A 15,232-nucleotide genomic window follows, 5' to 3' on the forward strand; every position below is an offset into this window, starting at 1 on the left:
GTGTATTGTGAGTCAATAAATTCCTGTTTAGCCTTTCAACTAATTTGTAAGGGTTCTCTAAAATTACAACTTATAATTAATACAATGACCGTGGCAGCAATTGCATAAGATTTCAAGAAGCTAATTTTCTTGCAAAAATGAAGTTATGGGTATATACTCTTTCAAGTTCAAATACTCTGAAACTCTTTCCCTGTTGCTGAAGTTGTAAAGTCCTTTATATTGGATTTCAAAATACAAAAGAAAATAGACTCTGGTTCAAGATGTTTGTGAATGTAAGCATACGTAGCCGTTACCTTTGCCTCTCAAGAACCTATCATAATAATGGTGAAATCTGAAAGAAAGGGAAGCCCACTACTATAATATGCAAGGAGGGGGCTTCAGCGTCTGAGGTATATATGTGCCCAGCAGAACTCCTGAGGAACTCAGGATGGCAAGAGGGAGAAATAGACTGAAAGTCTATGTGGGGCAGAGTTACTTCACCTACACCTTTTTCTCCCAAGCAAAAAGCCTGACAGAAAGGCATTTAACCACCCTCTTACCAATTCTTTCTTTTAAAAGAGAGCCTTTTAAAAAAGATATGTAAAGACTGTTTCCAGGTGATCTATAATGGCCGGTATGTTTGTTACAGTTCCTGCCAAAGACTTACTCTTTCAACATTTGTAGGTGTTTAGAATAGTGGCAGGTCTCCATCTGTTCATGGTAAAACTAAGACTTTTCAGGTTCTTTCCTAGTCCATGAATTATTCCTATTTCTCCCAGGATTTATTTTTCTATTCTTAATATTTATCTTATTCTCTCTCTGTCATGCCTATCTCAAATATCTCAACAAATATTTATGGAACATCTACTTTGGGCAAGGCAGTATTTTGGGTGCTATGACTATTGTAGTGAAAATTACAAAACCCTTGCTTTCCTAGGAGTTTACATTCTTCTTAACATCTAGAGATATTTTGTTTTCTCTTCATATTTACGAATGAAGACCGTGAGCTCTGTGTTTATGATTATCTTTATACCTCTCGTTTTTCTGTCTTGATTATCTTTGCTATCTTCTTTATGTCTGTCTACTTTATAATTGCTCCTGTTCCAAAGGATTCCATCCATCTCCCTCCACTACTACCATGGAACATCCTTTCCCAGGCAATACCTCGTACTTCTTTGACTTCAATCTGGCATCTTTATCCTAATTTTAGAAGCATACTTGATATTCCGTGATAGCTAGATGAACATTGCCACTAAAATATCACTCTGACATCTCAAATCTCAGAGATTCCAGCTGAATTGTCATCTGTTCCTCTACTATGACAAACAAGTTATATTGCATTTCTTATATCAGTGGAACTTCTCACCATCTACTCAGTCACCTAAACCAGAAACTTAAGGTCATCTTTAGATTATCCAAGCAGCCACCAAATTTTATTGTGCTTCTTTAATACTACTTGAATCTATATGCATCCATATCTCAACTGTCTCACCATTATTTCAGGACTTTATACTTTTTTCTTCCAGTTAATGCCATAACTCCGTAAGTGGGACAATCTAACTTTTTGACAATCTGTTCATATCCCTGCTAGTTTGACCATTCTAAACATTGAAAACTGTTATTCCTTTTAGAAAAATCATGTTGACTGTGCATTGCTTAGAAGATCTAGTTCAACTCTTCAGCCTGATACACAATACCACTTGTTACCTCTTTGGCCTCATCTCTTCATGTTTTGCTAATGTACTTACATCGCTTCCTCTTCTGCCCCAGAGTATGATGATTCATACTTACTGTTTACTGAGCCCTAACTTTTCAGTGCATCTTTACTGTTGCATGCAGTGTTTATTTTGCTTAGAATGAAATTAATGACTTCATTTCATTGGCTAACTGCTACTAGTCCTGTAAGATACAACTCAGATATAACCCAACTTTAAGGAGTTTTGAATTATTAGTGTAGCTTTCTCCTCCTAGATCATTCCATTATATCCTGTGTCTGAATCTGTGTCAGGTCATCCCTCACGTAGAGTGTTACTGTCTGTTTATTCATCTGCCTTCTTTAAAATTTAATACATTTCTTAATGATAAGTGCTGTACTTCTTAACTATAACCCTAGCAGCACCCAGCATTGGGCATGGCACGTTCTTGGTCAGTGTTGAATGCCTGAAATAGTGATTTAGAAAAGGGTTGGCAGATATTATAACTTCATAGGCAAGAAACCCTATACAAATATGTTAAGTAAGTGAGAGAGGTCTAGGTTGAAATAGATCAAATCCGGGATGCTAGGTAACAGTATTAAAATAGGTTTTTTTTGAAGAATAAAGGGTGAAAAATAAGTCTGGGATGCTCACAGTGGCCAAAAATTCTGAAGCAGTGTGTGTGTGTGTGTGTGTGTGTGTGTGTGTGTGTGTGTGTGTGTGTGTGTGTGTATGCTAGTAACTGTTCTAGTTCTTAGAAATGTAGTAGTAATTAAAAAAAAAAAAGAAAGATCTTTTGGAGCTTCTATTTTGGGATAGGAATGGGGAAGAAAACAAGCACAAGATAAATAAAAAATGTTTTAGACAGTCACAAGTGCTACTAAAGAAAAAAAAAATACACCGCCAGAATAGAAGATGACAAGGCCAGGGGTGGTAGGTAACTGTGTTGTGACTGGTGACGTCAGAATGGATAACCCAGAACCCGGAGTTGCCTTATAATTAGTGTCTGTCCTCTACGAATGGTGGATGAGAGAAAAAGGAATTTCCCCAAAGTGCTTTTCCAAATCCCCACATTTTTGCAGTGATGTTAAAGATGCTGGCTTGATGATTAAAAATGGAGAGTTTTGAATATCACACAAAGGGGAGCCTCTTATTTCATAGTGAAAAAGCCTGAGTTAGGATGGTAAAGAATTTTCAAATCTTAAATGAAGTCACAGAAAAGAAATACAGTTCAGATTTCCATTCGAAATTCTCATACCAGGAAACTTCTCATGGAAGGGAGTATACATTCACCTCTCAAATAATGAAAAGACGTGAAATGTTTGGTTAATTGTAGTAAAGAAGATACTGAAGATCTCAAAGTATTGTGTATTGATAACAAGTGATATTACTTAACAGAAACGTCACATTTCTTTGTGAACTTTCCAGTACATGCAGTGTTTTGATGTTCATGTTGTTAAGTGCTCAGGCTTGTTTGCACTTACAAAAGAATCTTTATACTTAATTCTTCATGGAATATTGAGAGCACAACTTATTTTCATGGTTAGCCAAAAAAGATAGACGTTATATTGCTATCAAAAACCTATCCACAGGCTATAACTACTTTCAGAAAGAATTTGTTATTCAGATAAGGGTTTTGTTTTGGAATTAGGGCAAAATAAACAAATATTTAAAAAACTACAAAGAAAATACAGAGAAAATTCTTAAGATGGAAACGTTTATGCTCACAATCACGGTGAGTGATGCTGTGTATTTAAACTGATATACTGTAATGTAAAAAACGTATCAGGTTGAGCTCAGAAGATTCAGGTACAAATCTTCTCAATTTCTGATTTGTCAGGGCAGATAGAGAGGAATATGATTTGGAAGAGCAATATAATACTCAGCAATCGCTTTGAGACAAAAATAAGTGGCTCTATAGTTTCCAAGTCAGAGTGTTAAATTGGGTTTATGATATAAGCAGCATACACTGGTAGAATGAGATAGGGTGATGTGAAGTAAAGTTAGAGCGATAAGATATTGGTGGTTGTTCAAACAGGAAGGATACTGTCTTCTAGGAGCTTCCGTAGCAGGAATTAGGGATTCCATTCTTGGGGAAAATGGTAGAATATAATGTCATAGTGGGCCTAGAACCAAGACATTGAGCCATTTACTTGTCTAGGACTTATTATAATCATTTTCTCAGTACAGGATGGATCCCAGCTGAGAAGTTGTATTAGTTTTCTGTTGCTGCATAAGAGATTAGTGCAAATGTAATGGCTTAAAACAGCATCCCTTTATTAGCTCACAGTTCTATAGGTTGGGATACTGGCATGGAGTGACTAGGTTCTGTGTTCAAGGTCTTAAAGGTCTGAAATCAGCATTTTGAAACCCTTGTCAGATAATTCTAGCATCTAATTCATCTTGGGTCGGCATCATCTGTCACATCTTATTCAAGCTGTCATGTATCTGGTTCTTGGTATAAGTAGTGATATTTTATTGTCTTTTGGACATTTTGGCTATTATGTTAGGATACTTTGGTCCCTATGTAAAGTGTTTTGTTTTGTTTTGTTTTTTCAACTTTTAGCAGGCATTCACTCTTTATAGGTTTGGCACACATCTCCTGTACTTTGACGGACTGTGGTTCCATGATAACCTAATTTTCAGAACCTTTGTGGTACTCTTTTGGTCTGTTTATCTTGTGCAGGTGGGGTTACCTCTGGTCCCTTCTCATGCTGCTCATGGGGTCTGAAGCAGCTTCCCCGGGATACGGCCCTTGGTGCTTCTGGTGAGGGAAGGGAATCTCTGGAACACTTGATGAGGAGTCCTTCCTGGGCCAGGCACTTGTGCCAGGGTCTCCCTGGACTGTAAGGATGGAGGGCGCTCACCAGGTTGAGAGCTTTCTGTGGAGGGATCTCCGTTGCTGGTACCAGCAAGTTGCCTGATGTTTCTGGGTGGGGAGAGGAGTCTCAGGCCCATCTGAGGAGAGCATTTTCCAGGTGGGAGCTTTTTGTGGTAGGATCCCTGTTGCTGGTACCCTTAGCCACGGATGTGTCTGGGTGGTGAAGGGGGATCTCAGGCCCAGTGGGGAAGGAAAGCACTTTCCCTGGTCGTGTAGTGTCATCAGGGCTTCCAAGTGTTCCTCCTTGCAGGTTCTGCACGGCTCACCTGGTGTTTGGGGGCTCCCCATCTGATGTGCTGGAGGAAGAGCCTATTTGAGCCACTTCCTGTTACTAAGTTGGGAGTTAGGAAATGCTGGGCCTGGATCACATTTTTTTGTTGGTAGAGGGTCATAAGGTGCCCTGCCATGAGGTTGTTCATCCATTCTGAGGGTCCCTAGGCAAATTCACCTTCTTTAGACCTTTCAGAGCTGTCCTTCGGTTGTCTCATATTATTTCCAGGATATATAGTTGTGCCTATAAAGGGGGAGCCGGGAGAGAGAAGTACAAACCATCTTATCTGGATCAGAAGTCCTCTCTGTGCCTTTTAAGTGCTCACCTGATTAGGTCAGGCTCACTCTGGATAATCTCCCAATCAACTGTGCTATATATATCATAATCTAATAATGGGAATGATATTCCATCACATTCACAGGTCTCATACTCAAGGGGAGGGGCTACTACAAGGATCGTTGGGCATCATCTTAGAATTCTGTCGACCACAGAAGGTGCATGTGAATGTACTGAAGCATTAATTAAGCAATTATCATCCCTTGGAAGGTTTTAATCTGTTAGGATAGTATGAAAGCCAAGTACTGTTACAATTATTCTACTCACTTTAAATGAAGTGTATCTGATACCAAAAATACTTCATAAAAATCAGAATATTCAAACAACTTTCAGAAGTTAATGTCAATTTCAGAGGTTTGATCCAAGCCTTCATTTCTGGCCACGCAGGTATCTTCTGTGTGAAAAATATGCTACCTCAAAGATGTTTTAAAAAACTTCACCACCACTCCCCATTTACATTTTGTAGTTATGTGCAAATACTGTGGCTGCCAGCAATTCACATAGAAAATAAAGGTCAGTGATGTTTCTGACTTTAACTTTTTAGAGAAGGTTTATACTTAACACTGCCTACATTTGTATAGGTTGCACATTGCACAAAATTTCTGACTATTGCTTTAGGTTATAATACAATGTACTCTCACCTATACCAGGATTGAAAATTTTAAGCACAGTTTTCTGGACTGGCCAATACACCCCCCATAAAATAGTTTTCAGGCTGAATTAGGAGAAAAAGCCTTCACTATGTTTAGGTTGGAAGGAAGCATGACCTAAATTTTGATTTCAAATACTCACGGTTTTGGGTGATGGTTTTACTGGGGACAATTAGAATTGAACTATGTAGACATGTTTTTTGAAGCCAAGTTTTACCTTTAAGGCTTTCGTGTTGCAGCTTGAGAGGCTCCAAGCAGCAGTTGGGTACTTTGGGTCATTCCCACAAGGATTAAGAGTCATATATAAACCAAAAAACCCTTTATAAGAAATCAGAATCTGTTTTAAAAATGAATTATATGAACTAAACATATATAGAAAGAAATTGAAGCTTGAATATATTTAAGAAGCAAAAATTAAAGACATACCTATAACTGCCCTTTTTCCTTAGTTGTTTACAATCACAGCACATCAAAGTGTGACATGTTGAAGAGAAAGGTAATTCAGTTCTAAGGCTTTGTCATCTTATCACTTTTAAAAATACAAGATCCGAGTAGATGAAAGGAAAATAGAGAGGGTCGTTAAAGAGCTGAGTCATAGAGTGGAATAGAGGACAAGCGGAAGAGGCGAGAAGGCGCACGCAGACTGGGTGTGAAGAGAGTTGGGAATACTGGTTGTGGGAGATGGTCTCTGATTTGCTTATCGGATCTACTCGCCATCCTTCTTAACCCTGCTCCGTGATTCCAGGAGGCTGACCTTTGTCAGCTTCATCGACCAGTCTCTCTGTGTCTTCAGGTTGGGTTTGGCTAATGTGAAGTACTGACAAGAGATGAGAAGTCAGGAGGAAAGAAGGTAAGGGTATTTATTTCCATGACCTGCCCCCTTCCAAACTTTAGGTTGGCAGCGGATGCCATTCTCTAAGGTTACGTCTCGTCGGGGGGGACTCCTGCTACAACTCTAAGACCTTCTGGGTTGCAGGAACTACCATCTCTCTGTGCCCCTTCAAACCTAGTGGTTGTAATACTGGCTTCTCACAGTTGCTAGCCTCAGGGTACTTCATCATCTCCTGGTTTCCCTTCATTCTTTACACACTTTAGTCTCTTCATTAAATGCTATCCCATCACTCTTTTAAAGTGTGCCATCAGTTTTTAGCTAGAACTGACTGATACATTGGTCGTGGGGAATAGGAGAAACTTTAAGGTAGTGTTAGGGAGGTGGGATAAACTGCTGTGGAGAGAGATAGGAAGAGAAGGGTTTCAAAGCTTTTTATGGCATTCTATGAATGTAACATGACTTGCTTATGTGAATGACTCTAATATAGTCTTAAATTGCCTCTTAATTATTGACATTTGGTTGGGTTTCTGTTTCTTTGCATGCACAACCAGGATTGAACAGGGCTGAGAGATGTCTGGGATTTACGTGACTAGATAATACTACTAGGATCTATCTAGATTCATTACATCATGTGAAGACATTTCTCCCATGGAATCAGGAACATCCCAACCCAGTGCACATGCTAAGTTTTTATTGAAATTCAGTGAACTGCTGTGGTGTGAAGTTAATTTTTATTGTCAAATTGGACAATATTGTTTGACTTTTTAATATTTCCTTTTATGATGGAACAGAAATTGGGGAAAGCCCAATGATTCCTTCAGGAACTAGTGATTCAGTTCAGATTGTTATATATAGATTCAGGTTGTTATATTTAAGCATGAATAACTCTAAAAGTGGACATGAGGCAGGTGACTGTTGTTTGTCCGTCACTGTAACACTTTACATAGCTGAGAATTCAGATCTCAATTAGGATTTTCAGTCTCATTGGAATCCACTACTTGCCCACGACAAATAGGACAGGTAGAGTTCTCAGAGAGCCAGCGATCAATGCAGTAAATGTGATATTCATGGGAGCAAGGTAGGATGCGAAGCTTGCTGTTTTTGATGTACTCTGTCATGCAAATGCTGCAAGCTTTTAATGCATCATTTTCATCAAAAGATCTTACAGCCAAGTTGTCAATCTGTGCTTTGCTGAGTCCTGTAGGTTGGTCTAGATCATCTTCATCTAAGTGGAAAATCTGTTCCAGATTAAGGAAGAGCAAAGGGTCACTTTCATCAGATATTACTGGGGTCATTTGTCTACCCCCTTGCCTGGTCTCTGATGGTAAGTCTGATGATGAGTTAGTTTCTTCAGTGCCTTCAAACATCAGTGAGCTAATTTCTGAATTTTCATCGCTTGAGCTGGCATTGGAAATAGTACGAGAACTGGAACTAGACATACAATTGGGGCTTGAATGACAAATCAGTGTGGAACTTGAGTGGGGATTATAGCTAGGATTTGAATCGGAACCAGATCCACTACTACTACTACCATTAGGACCATCGCTGTCATCTGGTGACTCTGGCCATTCCATGCTTTGACTTGGAGGTGAGACACTATGCTCTAAATTACTGTCACTGTCCATAAGGTTACTTGAGTTACTAAATTCTGTCATTGTCTGCCTTAACGTGCTCTGAATTGGAACAGATGTTGTGTCATCTAAGCTAGTATTTAAAATTCTACAAACGGGATTTCTGATGGTAATGACATAAGCTCTCACATCTGCCTGCTCAGAATGTGAATACATATGCCTCAGTCCTCGTTCACTTTCAGAACTGACGGTGTTGTTTGGTGTCTCAGATGTTAACTGAGTTCTACTAGCTGTGCTGTCTCTCTGAGAATATGCTCCAGAATGAACTTGTCCTACTTCAAGACTGAAGTGTATGGTCAGATATACTTCCCTCATTCCCCAAGATTCATCACTGCTGGTTGTATCTGGAGAATCTTCTCCATGAACGGCATTCCTTGTTCTAGAAGTTTCAATAAGACCACTATTTTGCACCTCAAATCCAGTCATTTGCTGTCTCAATATTTCTTGGTGCTCAGTTGTAGAAAATCTCACATCCTCACTTACCAGAGGCTGCTCAGAAGTCTGAGATGGTATACTATGATTAAGTCTTTGTACACTTTCCCTAAGTGAACGTGGAGGCGACCAACTTTCAGTTCTTGCTCTGGTTCTCGGATACTCTGGGCTCCTACTTCTTGCTCTTCTCTGACTTCTGGTAGGTGAGAATTCCACTAACGTTTCAGTTGTATCTTGTTCAGACATAGATGGTCTTGTAAATATTGATTCAGATTGTGGATTTTCCACTTGCCTTTGGCTGTCTTCCATATTTTCTCTTCTGGGAAGTCTTGCAGATGCTACATATTCATTCTCTGGATTTGGACTCCCATTATCAAGGTGAAAATTTCTTTCTAAAGTGAATCTGAACTGGTCACTTGTAGGATTAATTTGGCCCTCTTCTCTCCCAGATTGGTTTTCTGTCTGTCCACTTGTCATATTTTCAGTTTGTCCAAAACAGTTAAGCCCGTCTATTATAGAGTCGCCACTAGACACATCATCTGGAGCGTCTCCTCCATCTGTTAACAAAAAAAATGGGGAGGGGACATGAAAGAACTACCAAAATTAGAACCATCATAAAATAGCACTCTGAAACTTTGTTTCAAAAACAAACAAAAAATGAGAACTTAAAAATACTCAGATGTTTTAAACTGATTTCACATTTATAGGGTTAATATTTTATAAACTACACTGTCTAGATTTACAAGTAAAGGTAGAAAAGTTTCAATTCCATCTGAAAAAGAGTGAGCTAATCCTAGAAAAACTTAGAGAATTTTTTAAAAAGGGAATCTGGAGGAAGTCTATTTTGCAATATTTCATCATATACACAGCCCTGTGTACCAGCCCTGTGTAGGAGGAATACCAGCCCTGTGTAGGAGGAATGTCAAGAGACTTTTTTTTCAGTCCACTGTCAAAACACTAATGCAATTAAACAAGGTAAACACCAGTTAAGGTACAATGCTAGTATTTTAGTTCAATTTACATTATTGTCTAATTTTCATTAGTCTCCAACATTACTATTTCTGGGCTCTTCACTTATGTGCTTTTGATAATATATCAGCTGTTTTAAAATATAAGATTATTGCGCAAACATAAACAAGTTTTATAAGTTTAAAAGTATTTGAATTTTGAATACTTGTTAATGTTACCAAGATTTTTAATTGACATTAAATTGAAGGTCAGATCAAATGAATAGACTGAACCTAGCATGGTACATATAAGACCATATTCAAGAACCAAAGTATTACAGTCTCCTCTTCATTAGACAGTAAAATCCTCTACTTCACACTGGGAGAGAAGGCACCAGACCTGAGGTTTGAGCACGGCTTCTCAGCCTTAGCACTGTTGACATTTCGGTGCTGGACAGTTCTTTGTTTGGGGAGCTGTCCTGTGCATTGTGGGATATTTGGCAGCACCCCTGGCCTGTGCCCACTAGATGCTAGTGACACCCATGCCTCCCCTGCGACAACCAAAAATATCTCTAGCCATTGTCAAATGTCCCCAGGTGTTGGAGAGAGCAAAATTGTCCCCAGTTGAGAACCACTTGATTAGAATATGAAATATTTCTGTTTGCTTTTTTTACATGTCTATGTAGAAAAAATAATTCAGGAAGTAGGAGGGACTTTCAATTGAGGTAGAAAACCAAGAAAAGTACAAATAGGCTACTTCACACTGTTTCCCAATTAAAACAACCCAAATGTGAATCAGGAAAACAAACAAACATACCTTGACATTCTCACCAAAAATCAAGTAAATGCCGGTTCTTTTTATGAGAAGTTACTCACCAGATTAATTTATGTCACTTCTGTAGAATTAGCTACTATGTACTATTATGAAGTTACTATTTACTATGATGAGGTTCCTTATTCATCCCATCCTATTCCCTCCAAAAGCAAAGTATACCTGTATTTTCATCTGAGTCTTGTGGTGGGTTTTCTTTAATTAGCTGAAGTCTTCTCAGCAACTCTTCTTCTGTACTTTCACCTGGAATGCCTAGAAGATTGTTGTCTCTCATAAGTTTGTAATCTTCTTCACTCAGACTGTTGACAAGCCTGAAGAAATCTTCTTCCCGAACCAGTCGGTCCGTTTGACTTATGCGTTGGGCCGGAACGCCATCTCCTTCATCGTCGGAATCCGAGTTTTCCATCTTAGTAAACAAGTAGAAAAGGATCTGAAATTCACGACATAGTGTTGAAATTCACCAACGGCCGTTTAGCGTTCTTTGCTTTCTACCTCCTGCCAGAGTGTCCGGTTTCGGTTCCGGTTCCGACTCGGTCGAATGACCCTCCGCACAGGTTCCTCCCTTCTCCCGTCCCCGACTCAGTTCTGTAGCCGCCTGGTGACCCCACAGGTGGGAGCCGCCTCTGTCGCAGAACTTGCTAGACGTTGCCTAGGCATCCATTATCTTCCCCGCTGTTACCGGGTAGGGACTGGATTCAGGTTAGGTTTCATTTCATTGAAAACCAGCCAGTATTACAGAGGGTTTATAGTGTACCAAGCACCGTCCTTCACCTCGTTTCACCCACATGAGCCTATTCTCAGGTTTTCAGGAGGCGTTTTCAGGCTCTGATACGCTCTATTTATTCGTTACCTTACCTATGACTGCCTTCTTCAAAATGCCATGCCAAAGTCAGCCTAGTTAAGTGCAGCAGTTCTCATTTTCAGGTGCCCAGGGACCCCTCCGCCTTTTCTCCTCATGGATTTCTCAAATCATAGACTCTCACTAAGAAAGCCCACAGTTTGCGATAACTTACCAGGGCCCTAGCTGAGTCTCTTTAGAGTATCCTCTCCCTTTTAACTGTTAGTGGCTTCACCTTGCATTATACGGCCCTTCAGTCTTGTCTCAAACAAACAAACGAGAAACACCAAAACTCTGGCAGGCTTTTCTGCTCAGCCAGGGAATTCCTTCTCCACAAAAGCATCAGGTTCACTTTTGTCCTCCTTTCTCATAAATATTATAAATCTTACTTAAAGAAAACTAGCCAGAACATCACAGGAACTTTTAAGACAGATACATAATAGTTACTTTGTCTGCCACAGTGAGTACTGACTTTGCTGATTTTGTGGCATGTATATAACCTGAAAGGCTTGGTGAAAATAAAATAATGCTCATTTGCAGTGCCATCTGAAGGAGACCTCTAAGAGCTTCTGGACTCATTAATATTACCAGCCCCACTTAACACTTGTTTAGGAGCTCTTTGTTCAACTTATTCACGTAAAGACAAGATTTGGCTGCTGAATTTGAGACTTTATTCAATTTGACTTATTTAATAATTAATGCATCCAACATAAACTGGGTCAGTTATTGCCTCAGCGGCTAGAGATATGTCAATTGTTGAAGCAGTTTGTACTCCCAAGTAATTCACACACCAGGTGAGGGAAACACCACATGGAAACTATCAAAGTACAGTATATTTTATCATAGATTTATAGATGCAGTATTGTGTAAGTACAGAGAACTGTGTAGCAGTTATTTAATGGGAGTTGGGAAATGCTTCACAGAGGTATTATATTTAAATCTGAATCTTTAAATATAATTATACTTTCTATAGATGGAAAGTGGCAGTTATGTGTTGCTAGAGAAAGACTATGTCAGATGGAAGAAGTAGACTCGAAAGACCTTGGCTTGTTTGGGCAACTGTGGCCACAATTTTGGGGTTGGGTGGAAATGTGGAGTTAATCTCAGAAAGAATACTTGACAAAAACTATAACTTGAGTTTTGATTTTTTTTCATGTAAGAAATAGGACACTGATTAAGATGTTTTGGTATTTTTTTGAGAACAGGCAGTAGATTTTATTTGTGTCTGCTTAGCGTCCCCTTAACATACTTATGCTAATAGCATCCTGATTTTCATGGGGGAAAAACCCATTCTACAGTCTTAGTCCACTTGGTTTAGGTTTAGCTGGATTCACTGCCATGGCTAGAGGAAAGGACACATGACGCAGCCACGTCCAATCAGTAAACCTCAGATCGGTTACGGTAAGTCCCCTACAAAGGAACGAATTCCATTCCGAGAGCGCGTTCATAAGTCCAATTTGTTCGTTAAGTCCAACAACGTTAGCCTAGGTACCCAATGAACACAATCGGCTATATAGTACTGTACTGTAATAGGTTTATAATACTTTTCACACAAATAATACATGAAAAACAAACAAAAAAGTAAAACATTTTTAATCTTACAGTGCAGTACCTTGAAAAGTACAGTAGTACAGTGCAACAGCTGGCATACAGGGGCTGGCATTGACTGAACGGGCAAGAAGAGTTACTGACGGGAGGAGGGAGAGGAGGTGGGAGATGGTGGAGCTGAGGGATCGCCAGCAACAGGAGACGGAGGGCAAGCTGCAATTTCACTCGCGTCTGACGTTGATGGCACAGGTTTGGTTCCTTGCTGGTTTCGATTCTGTCTCCCCTTTTGAAAAAACAATCCAGTGATGTCTGCGTAGTAGCTCTTCTTTTCTTGCCATAGATGATGACACAGTAGTACTGGATTGCATTCTGAATGGCTGCTGCAACCTTTGTGTACTGTTCTATGTTTGGATCCTATGCCTCAAAAACTAACAGTGCCTCCTCAGATAAAGAAAATCCCCTTGCCATTTCCTGCATCGTGAATCTCTTTGGTTCTTTAGTTACTTCTTCTTCCTCTTGTCTCTCTTCATCCTTTCTCTGGGCTGCCAATTCCATCTTTTCGCCTCGCTCCACTCTCTCAATTAGTTTCAGTTTTGTTTCCTTCGTTATCACTGCTTCTTAGCAGTACCAGCTACATCATCGCTGCTTTTATGCTTGCTTCCGGACATCCTGGGCTTGAAATAAAGATACTGTACTACTGTATTCTATACAGTACTGTAAAGCACACAAAAGCACAACCACTTGTAGAGGATGCACACACATGACAGTGTACACCAGACATGTGAACTAACTTACGTGATTGGACATGTGACCACACGGTCGCATATTTGACCTTTCACAACTTGAAGGTTCGTGTGTAGGGGACTTACTGTATGCCTTAAACTTCGACAGTGCTAAATGTCAAGTATATCTCCATAAAACTGTAAGGAAAAAAAACAAGTGATTTACAATAAAGTTGCCATGTAAAACTTACTTGCTTTTGTCCATTCTATAAAGTTAACATGTTTATACAATTTAAGTTTAATTGGACTTAGTTTTTATGAAAAAATAAGCAAACAGAATTTTTCTGTCATTTATTTGTTTAATAAGTATTTATTAGGCTTTGAAATTCTGTAAAGTTGAAGGAAATGAACATTTTCATTTGATTATGAATGAAATGTGGTTATGACATATAATGTTAACATTGTGAATAAATTTCCTACTTCTTTGTACCATGAGGTCCTTTCAAAATGTCCCTATTTTTGTATGTGTTTCATTTATTATACAATGTATTCTGATACCTTGGCCCGGTAATACTCATTTAATTCTCATATGAAGAGAAAATATCCCGAGGTAAAGTACCACTGAACGCTTGGCTTATATTAAGAAACAGAATGGTCCTGGTGGGAACTAAAATGTCTTTCACCGATAACCTTACTAATGAGTGAGATAATGTTATGTGACCAGTTAGCTCCCTGGTGGGATTTTTAGGATGCCTAAATTTAGCAAAGTCTTAGTGTGAGTAAGTGTGTACTTATGTGTGTTCTTGCATGTATATGTGTGGCGTATTTAAAAAGTTTTAACAGATGTTTGGTTAGGTTAATGACCATTGGCTTAGGTGTGGTTTCTGGATACTAGTAATAGGTCTATTTCACTGAAGTTTTGAAAGCTCCTCTACAGTGTGAACATACTTTATCTAGAACTTTGAATTCCTATAACACTATAGTTATTGTCTAATTTAAAGTCTTGTTTTTAATATTTGTTCTATGCATAAACAAAAAGATACAGCATGTTGTTAGCACTTAGAAAGTTACAATTGACTTCTTAACATTTTTCATATTTAAGTTCGTAACTGAAGATGGTCAGATTGACCACTTTGGGAGTGAAAGGAAAAAATAAAGGCATATTTACTTTTAAGTTCACCTGCTAGATGTGCTCACTGTATGCCCTGTTACATATGCAAGGCCAGGGTGACTGGAAGTGCAATTGTCAGGCTTTTTCATAAACTGGATAACCATTTGTTTCTGCGCAGCACATTACCTTTACATAGGAGCAATAAGGAGAAAAGGTGGAAGAGGCAAGCATTCTGCACTACAAAACACCACCTTTAACAGCTAACCCGCATTACTCAACTGCTGTACAGCTGTGTCTAGTGCAATTAAAAATATATAAACAGCTCATGCAGCTCAATATTAAAAAAACAAACAACCCAATCAAAAAATGAGCAGAAGACCTAAATAGACATTTCACCAAAGAAGATATACAGATGGCCAACAAACATATGAAAGAATGCTCAACATCATTAATCATTAGAGAAATGCAAATGAAAACTACAATGTGATATCATCTCACACCGGTCAGAATGGCCATCATCAAAAAATC

The 15,232-nt window shown here is 39.0% G+C and overlaps 1 long non-coding RNA gene and 1 pseudogene across 2 annotated transcripts in view; one reads left to right on the plus strand and one right to left on the minus strand.

Annotated features, from left to right (window-relative positions):
* The window catches only part of LOC309652666, an 857,026-nt gene that overhangs the window by 38,018 nt on the left and 803,776 nt on the right, over positions 1-15,232 (plus strand). The window lies entirely within an intron of this gene.
* Positions 7,115-9,370, minus strand: LOC309651900 (E3 ubiquitin-protein ligase RLIM pseudogene; annotated as a pseudogene). Its single transcript has one exon. The product of its transcript is annotated as an E3 ubiquitin-protein ligase RLIM pseudogene (transcript).

This window comes from Balaenoptera physalus (assembly GCF_965194825.1).
Source record: "Balaenoptera physalus genome assembly, chromosome: X".
In the NCBI taxonomy this organism is placed as follows: Eukaryota; Metazoa; Chordata; class Mammalia; order Artiodactyla; family Balaenopteridae; genus Balaenoptera; species Balaenoptera physalus.